Consider the following 15,566-nt stretch of genomic DNA (forward strand, 5'->3'; position numbering starts at 1 on the left):
ATAGTAAAACTATATATATATATATATATATATATATATATATATATATATATATATATATATATATATATATATATATATATATATATATATATATATATATATATATATATACAAACACACATATATACATAAAAATGATTGAAGACGATTATTTCTTTATGGATTTACACTACGGTCCGTTTCACCAAAAGGATCATCAGGTGTATGGTTGAACGGTTGGTCTCGCTGACTGTATGTACAGTGCGAGGGTGTGTGTACAGTCAGGTGGGTCATTACCGGCTAAGTGTACACATACATACGTATTGTTGATTTTAAATTCATTCTTATCTGAAGCCAATGATGAATGGTTTTCGTAACGATACACAGGAAGATAATTTCTGTCACTGTAATATATCACTTTTTAACATATGCATCAATAATCAATCCCCCAAATGACATGTATGTTCTTTTCTTACCAATTAGACATCTGAGGAACTATGGGACAAGGTTGGTATACCCTAATTAATGTATGTACTAGTAAGATAATATCAAAATAAGGGATTAGCCATTTTCTTTGGCCGGTAGGGGGTCGATGGATTGGTGGGGTCTCCCTGTTCTTGACATTGGGATTAGAGGGGGTCATCTTGTTTTGAAAATTCTTAATGAGTGGGTTCACTGATTTTTGACTTGTAACGACAGTGCAATTCATTTCTACAGTGGCATGACCGTGTCTGAACCGTGGTATTTCTCTTCTGGCAATGTTATACCTATATTACTTCATCTAAAGGAACTTTGCTTAACTACATATACGTAGCTAATAGTGACGTGTACATACTGTTAAAACTTGCATTACATTTAGCTTTTTTCGATACATACATACATACATACATACATACATACATACATACATACATACATACATACATACCCCCCCCCCCATACACACATACATGTATGCATATTGTGTAATTTCATACTTTATTTTAGGTTTTTGAAGTGAATTTCAAGTCAGCGTTCTTTCTTACAAAGTCAACAATGCCACATATAGCTGAGAGAGGGTATGTAATATTCATTCACCTTACCCAAATGTGAGAGGGTAGTGTCAGAGTAACAAAAGTGAATCATAGTGTAGTTCATTACTATTCTCCTAATTTCCGAACTGTATGTATGTATGTATGTATGTATGTATGTATGTATGTATGTGTGTATGTATGTATGTATGTATGTATGTATGTATGTATGTATGTATGTATGTATGTATGAGATTTTTTGTTATCTTACATTACCATTCTTCACTTCTGTTACTTTCATTTGCTTTAGAGGTGGCAATATACTCTTCATATCCTCAGCTGGAGGCTTCCAGACGGCTGGATGGGTAAGTATGTACGATTTATTTAAGAAATATCCAGGACGTATAAAACGTTTTGATATACATATATATATATATATATATATATATATATATATATATATATATATATATATATATATATATATATATATATATATATGTGTGTATATATATATATATATATATATATATATATATATATATATATATATATATATATATATATATATATATTTATATTTATCATATAAACAAGTGCAAATCTTCACCTGTGTGACGTTCAACAGGGCAGATCAAAAACCAATATCACCCCTGTTCTACCGAACTTTTTCTCTCTCATCTGTTCGAGTGTTCCTGCCAGTACTGCGCTACGATCCCGAGGGGGGGGGGGGGGGGTAATCCCATAGAAAGGGTATATACGTATGAACCGCGGTTTTGACCCCTTTTTTCGACTCGTAGACTTTTGAGTCTTGATTTATAAAGCATTATGTATTCATCTATAGAGGTTTGACCCACTTTTTTGGATGCACGTACGACTTTTTGAACCCATATTTTGAACAAGTTTGTTTCCACGGTAGGGTTATTTTCAGTTATCTTTATCGGAAGTAGCCCCCCCCCCCCCCCCCCCCCGGCACCGGACTAGCGATAACTGAAGCATGCACATGAAAGTGTATCACTTGACCCCTGTTTCTGGCTAAAATGCAGACTTTTGACCTCTACTTTTTGAATTTTTGTAGAGATTGTGGTTGTAATTTTTGTCCACCAAGGTACATATGTACCCATTATCCATCCGAGTACCCCACCCCCCCACCCCCGGGCTACGATCAAGTTATCAAAATAACTATGTGCATTCAAAACGGAATTGCACACCTTACTTTAATACTTTCGTGGGTGGCATGAGTATGATACTCTTATTTTTATTTAATAGATTTTATTCCATCTAAAATTCATGTAGATTATCAATGACTATTTGTTAAGCTGTAATAATGATTTTCAGAGCTCAGAGCTCAGAACTTAATACACAACGCGAGCGAATGTAATTATGACGGAACAAAAGTCAGCATTCAGACATTTTAAACCTAAATTTGATATGGGCCGTCGCAGGCAGAAAGGGCCCTTATGTCGAAAATTTTCGATTTTGACTTTTTTGCATTTTAGATAGTTTATATGGCTAATTTTCAGTGTATGAAAGGATTCTGCTGAAAACAGCCTAAAACTACCATTTTGGCCCATCCAAAGATGTGACCTCTGACCTTTGTATTTTGACAAAAGCTTTTGACATTGCCTTGTGTAAGCACTGTATAGTGAATGTATAGGAGTGTCAACTGATGATAATGTTACAAGTTGGAATCATTCTTATGGATAATTTTATTTACAATGAGAAGTATGTGGGCTGATAATTATTGTTTTTGTTTTTGGATCATTCCATTATTTTATGGGGGGGGAAGATTCACTAGCACACATAGGAATACCAAACAATTAGTTTATTGAATAATTACTAAAGAAAACTGCAAAATGTATACACTTGAAAAAATATATTAAATCACAACACTCTTATATGTCTCCATGGCAATTAAATTGTTGCCATGGCAACCATATACACCGCACCTGAGTTCAAACATGTAAAGGAAACCTTATTAATACATTCTAAACATTACTTTCATGTTTCATCTTGAGAAGATCATTGCTGTTCAAATCACCGACTACCTCAAAGAAAACTCGCTCCAGCAACCACTTCAATCAGCATACAGGAAATTTCACAGTACAGAAACTGCCCTACTGAAAGTACACAATGACATTTGTTTATCCGTGGACTCTGGCAATTATGTTCTACTCATTCTCCTCGATCTCTCCGCTGCATTCGATACTATTGATCACAAGATATTACTTCAGAGACTCTCTCATCTTGGTATCAATGATGTTGTACTCAAATGGTTCAACTCATACTTAATGCAAAGGGACCAATCTGTCAAAATCAACGATATCGTCAGTGAACAATCAGAACTCAGTTTTGGAGTGCCACAGGGCTCTGTCCTAGGCCCTCTTTTGTTCACTATCTACATTGCTCCATTAGGAAATTTAATTCACAAGCATGATCTTAACTTTCACCAGTATGCAGATGACCATGAACTTTATCTTTCATTTTCTCATCGTGACTCTCCCGTAGCCTTGTCCTCAGTCGAAACATGTATCCATGACATCAAGGAATGGATGACTCACAATAAACTCCAGCTCAATGACAACAAAACAGAAGTCCTTTTGATCCGCTCCAAATTCAACTGTGCACCTGCTCCACTCAACAGTGTCAACATTGGTTCTTCTTCCATCATACCCGTTTCATCTGCTCGCAATATCGGCATGATCTTTGACGACAATCACATGTTCAGTCAGCACATTACATACACTTGCAAATCAATCTACAGCCACCTCCGCCGGATTGGATCCATACGACGCTACCTCACTAATGAAACATGCCAAACATTAATACATGCAACTTTGACAGCCAAACTTGACTATTGTAATTCACTTCTCTATGGACTCCCAGACAACACAATAGGCCTGTTACAACGAGCTCAAAATACTGCAGCAAGAATAATCACACGCACCAGGAAATTTGCACCGATCACCCCAGTTCTCATCCATCTCCATTGGTTACCAGTTCGTCTCAGGATTGACTACAAAATTTTGCTGTTAACTTTCAAGGCCATTCACAACCAGACTCCTGCGTACATCAGTGATCTGCTCCAGCCCTATATTCCAACTCGTACACTCCGTTCATCCACCAAGAAACTTTTAACATCTACAACCTACAAAACCATCACATATGGTGGCCGTGCATTTTCATATGCTGCGCCTAAACTATGGAACGTACTACCACTCGACATCAGAGAATCTCCAAACTTGGAAACTTTCAAAAGAAAACTGAAAACACACTTATTCTCCAAAGCATACAGTGTGGTTTAGCCATTGAGCGTCATAGAGCAAAACAATGTTTTGGATTTTGGCGCTATATAAACTTTGCTGATTGATTGATTGATTGATGTGTATATGTACATTGTATCATAAGTTTAAAAAAAATTCATATGTACAAGGAATCTTAAATTTCATAAACTGTCTCAAACAAAATAAATCTACAATTGAAATGTGAAATTCATCTTATGGCTATATATTTGTGTATTACAGTCAACATATGAGAATAGGTGGAGGGCGAAAGGTTAAATGATGATGACAATAAAAGTAACCCTGTCATATAAATATTGAACATCAAAATTAGATATCCTACTAATATCATTCCTCACTTTTCAATTGTAAATGAACTAAATGGTATACTTCCGAACATGAGAACCACATGTACCTTATACTATGATGACCTGATATAACAATATATGTGAATGTCTTGCATTGGACCATCTGTCTACAAATTATATCAAATGTGACCTTTTGATTGAAAGTAGTTTTTTTTAATGAAATGTGACACTTTGAGAACATACCTTATGCAAATTGTAATGTAAGAAAGACATACTGATATAATTTTCTTGTCCTTTGCTTCCAATACTGTACTGATAAATCATATGATACTCAAGTTATACTTCCTTTTTGACACTGTTTTTGACTATAACATTTTACTCCTCAGGGCAGAATACTTGTCTGTATGGCTCTCTTACATATGGAACTATTTGCTTTAGCAACTCTCTCAATCTAGCTAGACTCAATCCACCTGCTGCCATCACTTCAGGTTTTACAATCTGGAGATGGTGGCCATGTAATGCCTCTCCTGACAAGACAGATCCTCTCCTCACTGTCTGTCACTGTCTTCCTGACATACACATAACCAGGATCTTCCTTTGTAAACCTGAAGTGATGGTACTGTCTAATCCCCTTCAGTGGTGTCATATATCTATTTAGAAACATATCCCATTCATACCACTGAAAAGTTGGTACTGTGCCCTGACACATATAACACTTAACACTATTAATTTTAGCACTTTTACTGACTACATTACTCAACTGACTGACTGTATCTACATCACTTCTACGATAAAGTTGGCGTATCTTTCCAAAACATGCATCACATATACACTTAGTATGGCCTGGCTCTAGAAAATGGTAATTAATTTCATCATGCAAACCTATACTAGTGCGATAACAGAAATAATGAACAACAGTTTTATTCTTATTCTGACCCCCACAGTTATCAGCATGACAGTGACAAACCCTTTCTCCTAAACCATGGTGATCAAAATAGTCATCTAACATACATTGTACTTACTACATTATTGGCTCCATGACATTTGCCATTATCTATTCCTATTGTTTGGGACTCATCAAATAAATAATTCATCTGCGATTTCAAACTATCATTACATATTCCAAAACAATTAACACGTAGTGGATTCAAAAAATAAAGCTGACTGACTTGTCTAGACTGATGAGGTAACATAAAACTCTGGGCAAAATCAAAAGTGTAGTGGACAGAAAATAAATCTTGTGAACATGGACTTACAGGTGACAAAACCTCTCTATCACTTAACTCATCTTGTGCATTTATTATACAAATATTCAAAAATTCTCTCTCTTTCTGGGCCTTCAAAATATGCTCAGAAAATGCTAAACTTGCTCCTAATTTATCATCTTCAGTAACAGCAAACCTAATACTATTTCTATATTGTTCACACTTTGCGCATACATCAGTACATGGTTCCATCTTCTGTATATGGGGGACACATGATTGCCAAATGTTCCTGAATAAAGTCTCACCAACACATTCTCTAATAGGTTCACAGTCTCTACACGCTTCAACATACTTGTTGTACACATCCATCTTAGACTCGCTTGAAGGTAAGTATACAGGGGCCCTCCCATCTCTTCCATGTGGTGCTGCCGGCATTGGTAAACCATTTTCTTCGCCATATCGGATTAAAAACTGAACTACATCTTGTATTACCTGGAACACTCAGAAGAATAAATACAATATATTAGTATTTCAGAGTGAGAATTAAAGAACAGGGTAAAAAAACAATGACACACTCACCAATGGTACGGTGCATATAGTACATGGTCACCTTTTGAAGTTAATGCTTTTAAATATATTGTTTCGACACTTAGATTTTACCTACAACTTTACCAAACCAATACTTTGAAACTAAATACTGTATTTTTCAAATAACAGCTTATAGTAGTAACTTATACACATCCCCTTGTGTTCTTTCCATAAAGGTATGGGAAAAGTCACAATATTGTTATATTTTGCCTGTGAGGAAAACAACAATCTAAAAATGTTATGCACCCTATGTTTACACATTAGTTATATTTTTTGAGATATATATATATATATATATATATATATATATATATATATATATATATATATATATATATATATATATATATATATATATATATATATATATAGTTTTGGTAGTACTGGAACTCTTTCTTGGGTGTAACTCGGAGTTTCACGCATATTGCGATCATCAGACACTCTTATATATATATATATATATATAGTTTTGCAACAGCCAAATGATTGTATCAGATTGAGCTTTACATATACGTTATGTCATGTTATAAAATACAATTTCAGGTTTACTGAAATTTCCCTCTCAACGTGAACAAAATGACACATCAAAACAACCAAGGGAGATGGTTATTTTTACATGATGACAAAACTTATAAAGTATACTTTAATATTAGAAATGGGATAGCTTTACCTACCAACAAGTGTTATATATAGATAAACTCAGCAATACTAACTAATGACTTACCTCAAATTAATATGCATTAACTGGTCTCTTGCCTTTCAGACCATGATTTCTTGGGACAACACCATACATCTTGTAATTACTCTTTATATTCTTAAATCTTTTTTCTCCTAATAGCAATGAAGAAAAGAGTAACTAATGTCACAATATATCTTAAAATACTGATACTTACTTATTACTATTATTAATAAAAAGTTTAATACAGAGGTTTAACGAATATCAATGACTAGTTGTAATGACCTTAACAAAAAACAATTTTGACAAAATCGACAAAATCATGGCAATTGTATACAAGTGATAGGACTAGGTGAATGACTCAAACTACATAAGTAATTATACAATTGTATAAATTTGTAGTGAATTACCAATACAATAACAATAGCTTGAATGGCACTGTATAAGTTATAACGTTACATCATATTGTTTCAGTACAATCAAATCAAACTTCCAGTAAGCAGACTGTAGATACAAATTGTTTCAGGTACGTGTTGACGCTGTATGGGTAGTAATAGTAGTAAGTTATTTACACAATTTGACCTATGGCATATTTTGTACTCATCGATTACATTCGATTACCAAGAACAGTTTTACAAATGTATTCTCTGAAAAACGTAACCATCCCATTTCTGCCATCAATAATGATTATCCCTCCCCTGTCCATAAACCGTTCAGTTTACAACATCCAACATGAAAGTACCACCATGATCCCAGTTTGATACCATTACCGCTAAAATAAAGTCGAGGTCACCTCGCCGACCGGGCGTTCATTACAACTGACACAAATAAATATCGACTCCAGCGTCGTCATTTCCCCCTCTTCTATGTTTCGGCCTTATTTGACATCGATGTTTAAGGTATGAACATCTATCATTACTACTTCAGGCCATAGACCCTCCACCAGGCTTTCAGACTTTGATTTAAAACTGCAATTAGTGAATTTTAAAAGCAGCGACGACATGTCGACATAGGGAAAATCAACAATTAATAAAAGTACGAAAACATAAATACTCACCTATACTATGAATGTAACGCCACGCTTTTTCACAGACAGATTGTCCAACAAAGGTGTAGTTGAAGTATTGTCGCTCCCTCTTGCCTCCACGAATAGTATCACCTAAGACTTCACTCTGTTCTAACTTTGATAATATAAGTACATCTAACTGGTCCCTTGGAAACTCTGCCACGTTTAAACGGTATTCCCATACTCGGTCGACACTCAAACTGGTAAAACACTCATTCTTACATCCACATCCGTCTTTCATCGCTAACTCTACTGCGCTCTTGGCTAAATCATCCCGGGGCCCTTCGTCTGCTGATAGGTCGTCTGATATTGAAAATAATCTTGCTATTTCTTCTGGGTCGAGTTGGTGGTCTTCGTCTTCGGAATTACCTTCTGCTTCGGCTGAATCGCGTTGGACAATAATATTAGTAGTAGTGGTATTTTCATCTTGGGAAATCTGCGAATTGGATGTCGATTGCGGTGGGCTAAAGGTTTCGGCGATGTCATCCTGACGATTTTCAAGTAACGCGCGTAGTTCCGGGTCTATTTCACGACAAATTGGGATTTCTAAGGACATTGTAGTAGGTTAATATAATAAGAGCTGTGAAGAGGTTTGCTTACGCTTTGAAATGTTGAGTTGATTTCGGAAGTTAGTGGTCACGTGTGAGATCTGGCGGGAATGTGCAGCACGGAACTTCGTTTGGAGTCGGAAAAATATCGTAGAAATGCTAAAACCTTTATCAATTTAATTATTTTTATTCATTTTCATCGAAAATGAGCAACATTTTTTCGAGAAGAAAGAAATATTAACCCAAAACGATCAAACATCATGCCGAGAGTCATCAAGGTCATTCGCACTTTCGAACTCACGGGTAACGAAAAGTGATACAATGTTTAAACGCGTCTAACTTTTAACTTAAAATGTAGCAAAAATCGACATAAGGGCCCTTTCTGCCTGCGACGGCCCATATTAAATGTACATTGCAAAGTTATAACCGATAATTTGGTTGAGAAACCACAACACAGTATAACATATGCGTAAACTTGACCTCGGAACAGGTCACGGGATTACATAATTAGCATAACTATCGGGCGCCATTTTTTTATACGCGATGAAGAATAAACTTTACCATGAAACGATGCAGTATTTGTAATCAAAATTGTAAAAAAAATATGTGATAATCTTAATTATGTGATAGATATATAAACCCACGAAATCAATGTTAACTTTACATCACAATGCTCCTCGTATGATTCCACGTACTACAAATTCTCACCTACCGACTCGAATTTGTATTAGTCCGCGGAATCATATGCCGAGCATTATATGACGTAAAGCTAACATTGATTTCATGGGATTATATATATAGATATAGTTGTTCTGAAATGTGAAAAGCATGGTTTCATAAGAAATCAATATTTCCCATCGTCGTTCCAGAGATTTTCATCAGGTTATAAGACTTAGTTATTTGTTAACCTATTTTCATATCATTATAATAGTTATTTATTTATTATGTAATATTTTCCTTGCATTTACGTACTGTTAATTTTCAAAATATAAAACTAGACTTGGTGTGACAGTTTGGGTTACCATTTTACTTTTTACATTAGGTAGGCCTAAATTCACAAAATACCAAATAAACAAGTGTTGATGAGGTTAAAGGTGGAAATGAGCCTTTTTCTGGTTTTGAAATTTTATAAATAAAGTTGTAGTTTCTAGTATTTCCCCTTCTTCCATTTTAGATCCGAAATGCATATACCATTAGTAAGACATCACTTTTTGCATTGACGAAAGCTCTAGTTCCAGAATGTAGCAAGAGAAATATAAGAGTCAATTGTTTAGCACCTGGACTTATTGATACCAAGGGAAGTCAAGAGGTAAGGTCGGTGTTATAAAGTACTGTTAACCGATATAAAGTAGGAAGAACTACACATTATGTTGATTTTAATTTTATCAAAGAAATGCGGCGATTCAAATCTTGTACTTGAATTTGGAAAAAGAGAGATATTTGCTATGGAAGTCAGTGTGAGTGACACATCCATTTGCATTTCAAACAACAAATTACAAGAAAAGTTTATAACACTCATTGTGAGGAATGACAATGTAATATATGTTTTGTAAATATTTGTAAAAAAACAACAAATTACAACAATATCAACTGCAGGTTTATTGACATGTCGGAAGTGAACATGTCTGTAAACATTTTGACCTTTACAATGTTGTGGACCAAATAAGATATTGTAATTTTTCACTCATTCCCTAAAACATTGTAATCTTTCACTCACTCCCTAAGACAGTGTAACCTTCACGCACTTCCTAAGTCAGAGTACTATTTTACTCACCCTGTAAGACAATGTAATCTGTCACCCTCTCATTAAGACATTGTAATCTTTCACTCAATCCCTAAGAAAGTGTAATCTCGACCTTTTGTTATAATTGCCTTAGTCTGTTAAAGGTACGCCTTGACGGGGCGCCCTCAAACATCAAACAATCCCTAACAGAGAGGAGGCCGAAACGTCACGACGTATCTTACAGTCTATAATTGACATGGATGTGTTTTTCTTCTTTCTGTTTTCCCACACAATAGACACAACTGTGATTTTCAAGATAGCGTTAATTGATAACACCCCTGTATATAAACAATTACACTGTTTGGGAAGTCCTATTCAAACAATCAACACTAAATGTCTTGTGTTCAATCTCAGTCTCGGGTTCAATCCATTGTATTGCAAAATTGTCTATAAAAATAGTGTTTCTAGCAAGGTCAACTTCAATGTAGTCTGGATGACTAGACTGTGCACATGGTTTCTTACGGTACCCTAGACTGTAAGATATGTCACCGGCCTCCTCTCACATAGGGGTTGGCCGATGTTTGAGGGCGCCCCGTCACGGCGTACCTCACAGACTAACGTAGACTGTAAGATACGTCGTGACGTTTCGCCCTCACCGGCCTCCGATGTTTGAGGGCGCACCGTCACGGCGTACCTTACAGACTAAGACTAACGGTACCCTAACCACAACACATTCTGGTCATATGGCCTCAATGTGCACACATTCCTGTGCTCCCTCCTGCAGTGTTGATATAAACATAATTGTGTTGTTTCGTCCCCACATGATTTAGTTTAAACGGACTGGCGGTGGAGTCCTGGTTGGACATTGGACATCGTCAAAACAGTTGTACCAAATGAATATTTTATTGCTTCGCTCACTATGAGGTTGAACCATAATTAACACCTTTTGTCAGGGCCTTGACTAGACTGTGTGAGTGAAGGTATGAATCGTTGAGTCAATGAGTCTAGACAGACGCATCGTTGTATTTTACGACCTCCTGTTATCTGATACCTACAACCTCCTGTTATCTGATACATACAACCTCCTGTTATCTGATACCACACTTGATGGTGACTGTTTGAATTGAACTTTTCAAAGAGCGTTATTGTTAATATACAGGGGTCTTATCAATTGAGTTTATCTTCAAGTTGGAAATCACAGTTGTATCCATTCTTTCCTCGCTGGTCATTTGAATTTCATTTATTTAGGGGAGAACCATTTGATTTCTGGGGGGGGGTATGGAGGAAGTAGGTATATGGGAGCAAATTTTTTTTCCGGTCAGAGTGACAGCAATTTTTGAATTCAAATTAAGTTTGTAATGCGTTGTTCATACCTATACCACGTCACAATGGTTCACAACTGTACCTTTTTTTCAACTTTTTATTGCTTTTAAATTTTCAAAAAACGTACAGAGACAAAACAAGATAAATGCACAATACAGACACAAGAAGTAGAAAAGTACAGTTGAACTAATAGCTTTAGGATACTTAGATTTAAGATGCAAATCAAGGGGAAAATATTTTTTTTGTGTGAAAACGTTAAATTACAACTTTAAATTATAGAACACTTCCAAAATCAACTCTGATCAGTACTAAACCTGCTTTTCTTTGAATCAGTCAATTCCTCTAAGTTCTCAGGGAAGATATTATTTTTTGTATTTCGTTATATTTGTTGTTCCTTAATTTTCATTGTCAACTTGAGAAAGATTTATTTGTGCATCTTTATAAGAGATTTATATTGAAAGAAAAATATATTGATTTTAACACTAGTTTATTGACTCCTGTCTTGTTTTTTAAATTGTCTTAATTTACATAAGCCAAATAGTCCCCTTCAGATATTGACTGTCATTGAGATATTGCAACAAAAATCCTGAAATATGTTTTCTTGGGTCAGAAAAGGAAAGGAAAACTTTGTGTGCACTTGGGTTTAAAGCAGAGCTATATAGTGGACGCTTTAATGATAGGTGCTGGAAAGAAAACAGGAATTTATATTTGTATTAAAAACATTTGCGCCGCCTATGGTGCATTGTGACAATTTTTTTTTTTACTTCTGTCTGTTATGACAATTTTTTTTCTCAAGCCATTACAGGATCAAATTTTTTTTTTGGTTCACATGGAAATAATTTTTTTCTCAAAATACTCCATACCCCCCCCCCCCAGAAATCAAATGGTTCTCCCCTAGATCTAGATTTCCGATTTTTACAGTAATACAATAATGTTGTAGGAAACTTTTCCTAAACCAGATATTGAGCTATTCACGTTTAGAAAAATACTGAGAAATAGTGACATCTTTTAGATGACCACCCAGTGACATATCACCTACATATTTGATAGGAGTTACGACTGACTTATTGCAAAACATTTCAAAGGACCAGAGATGGAAAACAATACTGGGTAAAGTACATCCCTGGTATTCACTAGATAGGGAACAAATGGGACACTTGTCGAAACGATGTTGAGGCAATTGTTTTAAGAGAGATCAGGAGCTCCTAACGTCAGCTGCTTCCCAGAAGGTCCTGATTTGCAAATATTAATCTTTTTCAGAGAGTTCCAGGGCCGTAGCCTGACCAAATTGCCAAGGGGGCAGAACTTTGTCTTGGTGCAATCAGGCATATAAAATATAGAAAATTGCTAATTTACATAAATTTGCATGCAATTTACATAATATATTATTTAGCATACGCAATTAAATATCATATGTAAGGTCAGAAAAAATAAAAAATGCTTGTCAACGGGTAACCTAACCCATCACATTGGGTAAGTAGGTCGATTTCATTTTTTCACAATGCTTGACAAGGATAAAACAAACCATATATAATGACAGCAAAATATTTCAGGTCGAGTTTAGATAGAACTTATTCAGTCATCTTGATACTATCTCATGCAATTTGTCTGCATAGCTACAGCTATAGGAAATGTATACAATTTACGGTTAAACAAGTGGTGTGGTTCCTCGCACCCTCTCTTCTCAAAAAATGTAAGCCCCGCCAATTGAAACTCAAGCATTATTTTAGCCACCCCTTCTCAGGCTTCTGTCACTTACACTACAGTGGAGATATACGATCATATGGTACAGCGATGCACTGGAAGGAGACAACTCCAAAGGTGAAAAAAAAATTGAAAATAAAACAGTGTAGGAGGCCATTTAGAGGCACAAAATATCAAACCATAGACATGATAACATACCAGAATTGAAACAATTATGCTATGTATTACATATTATCTGGAAGGGTATTTTGTTGTGGCAAAGCTGAAAGATATTATGCGGATGTGCACATGGTAAATTACTTCTCCTGAAGTTTAATTTCGTTCCAAAAAATCCCGAATAAAGAGCAAAACATTTCAAGACTTTCAGACTTTTGATGGCCCAATGGTTGTAAACTTTTGTTCAATTCTTTTTAGCGCAGATTGGATATTTAATCTCAATTCATGCTTGTATGCAACATCAGAGCCAAGTAAACCACTGTATAAGATATTATATAATTTGGAATAGACTCAAATGTATATTATTACATGTACTATTCAGAAAATATAAAGAAATATCCTTAATTTTGAAAAAAAAATGCGAAGCCCGCATGAGGATATATTGCCCATCACCAGAAAAACATATATGGGTAGGTTGAACAGCTTTTTCATTTTTTCTAGCCTAATGCCGTATCTTTCAAAGTAGTTGCCGAAAAGATGTCACATTCAAAGTAAAAATAAAATGGATGGTGCTTTCTCAAATAAGTAACACAACAAAATAATCATTTTCTTTACCCAACTCCCAAAACTGTTATGGCCTCGTTTATGTTGGAACCCAAGGTGAACTAGGTGAATTCTCCTTGTCATTATCATTATAATGGAAACTGAAGTTTGGATTTTGATGTCGAAGGTACAGCTCTGTTTACATTCAGGGCCATTCTTTCCATAACAAATTGTCGCTTCAAAATGAATTGCGGAATAACGCTAGTGTCAGTGTGCAATGAGATAATTATATCAAACAACATTTTAACCAAAGACAACGTCGAACACAATTATTGAAATAAATATCTTCAAATAGTGGATCTTAAACTGCGTACCTAGTTTAATAGTTTTTCAGGGCCACCAAATATTCCAAAAAGCCGTTTTATCAGCATGAAATGTTTTAATATAAGGAACAAGATGTAAATGAGATCGAGCACATCTTCGGAGTCACGAGTCATTGCATGCAGCATAGCAAGCAACCTCACGTTGAACGACTTTTTCCGTCTTTTTTTTTTTGAGTTTCACTCGTTGACATTATAATTGCGACTTGCTATCTTCAAATGAAGGAGACTTTCAAGACTATTGTTACTCGCAGAAAATGTAGTGCATGTGCGCACTTCTTTTGTACTTTCCCGCGCAAACATTTTTTAATTTGCTGCAAAATGTTACAATTTTTAACAGGACACATTTTAATTCAAAGCTAAGCCAGCGTACAATAGCGATATAAGATACATATTAGCCATGAGTCAGTGTACAGTCACTTTAGTGAACTATCCATTGAATCGTCACGTAAATAACGATTTTAATAGCATCACTATGTATTCAAAAAGTAGCTTTTTTTCTTGCTTTTTTCCAAAATCTCAGGGGGGGGGGGGCAGCTGCCCCCCTTGCCCCCCCCCCCCGCAGGCTACGGTACTGAGTTCACACTATGCAAACTTGGTGAAGATGACTTTTCTAGGTCCCTAAAAGCATAAAGAAAAACAGCTAAAATAAAGCCAGCCTGAACTTTGTTCGTCTTATAAGAACAAGCTGATCACCTGATAACAATTCCATTTGGCATTTCTTCACTGACACTTGGAGGCCAAACAGACAAAACTGCTTGAGTATGATACTGTGATTGGCGTTCATCTCTAACATTAGCACAATTACTTACATCCGTTTCGACAAAATAAAGAACGACGAACTTGATCAAAATGTTTGTAGATCACTAGTATTGATTTGCAAGTTTGTTGCAATGTTTATTACACATATACTGCTGTGCTCTTCTCCTGCCGGCCCTAGACAAAACGACAATGTGCAATAGAAACAATAGCAAGGTCGTGATCATACGGCAAACATCTGAGGAGGAGTCGAGGGTTGAATGTTCCAACAAATGTTTCATGTAAAACCATGGGCAACTTGGCACAAGAAAACT

Source organism: Glandiceps talaboti, chromosome 7, assembly GCF_964340395.1.
Source record: "Glandiceps talaboti chromosome 7, keGlaTala1.1, whole genome shotgun sequence".
Taxonomy (NCBI): Eukaryota; Metazoa; Hemichordata; class Enteropneusta; family Spengelidae; genus Glandiceps; species Glandiceps talaboti.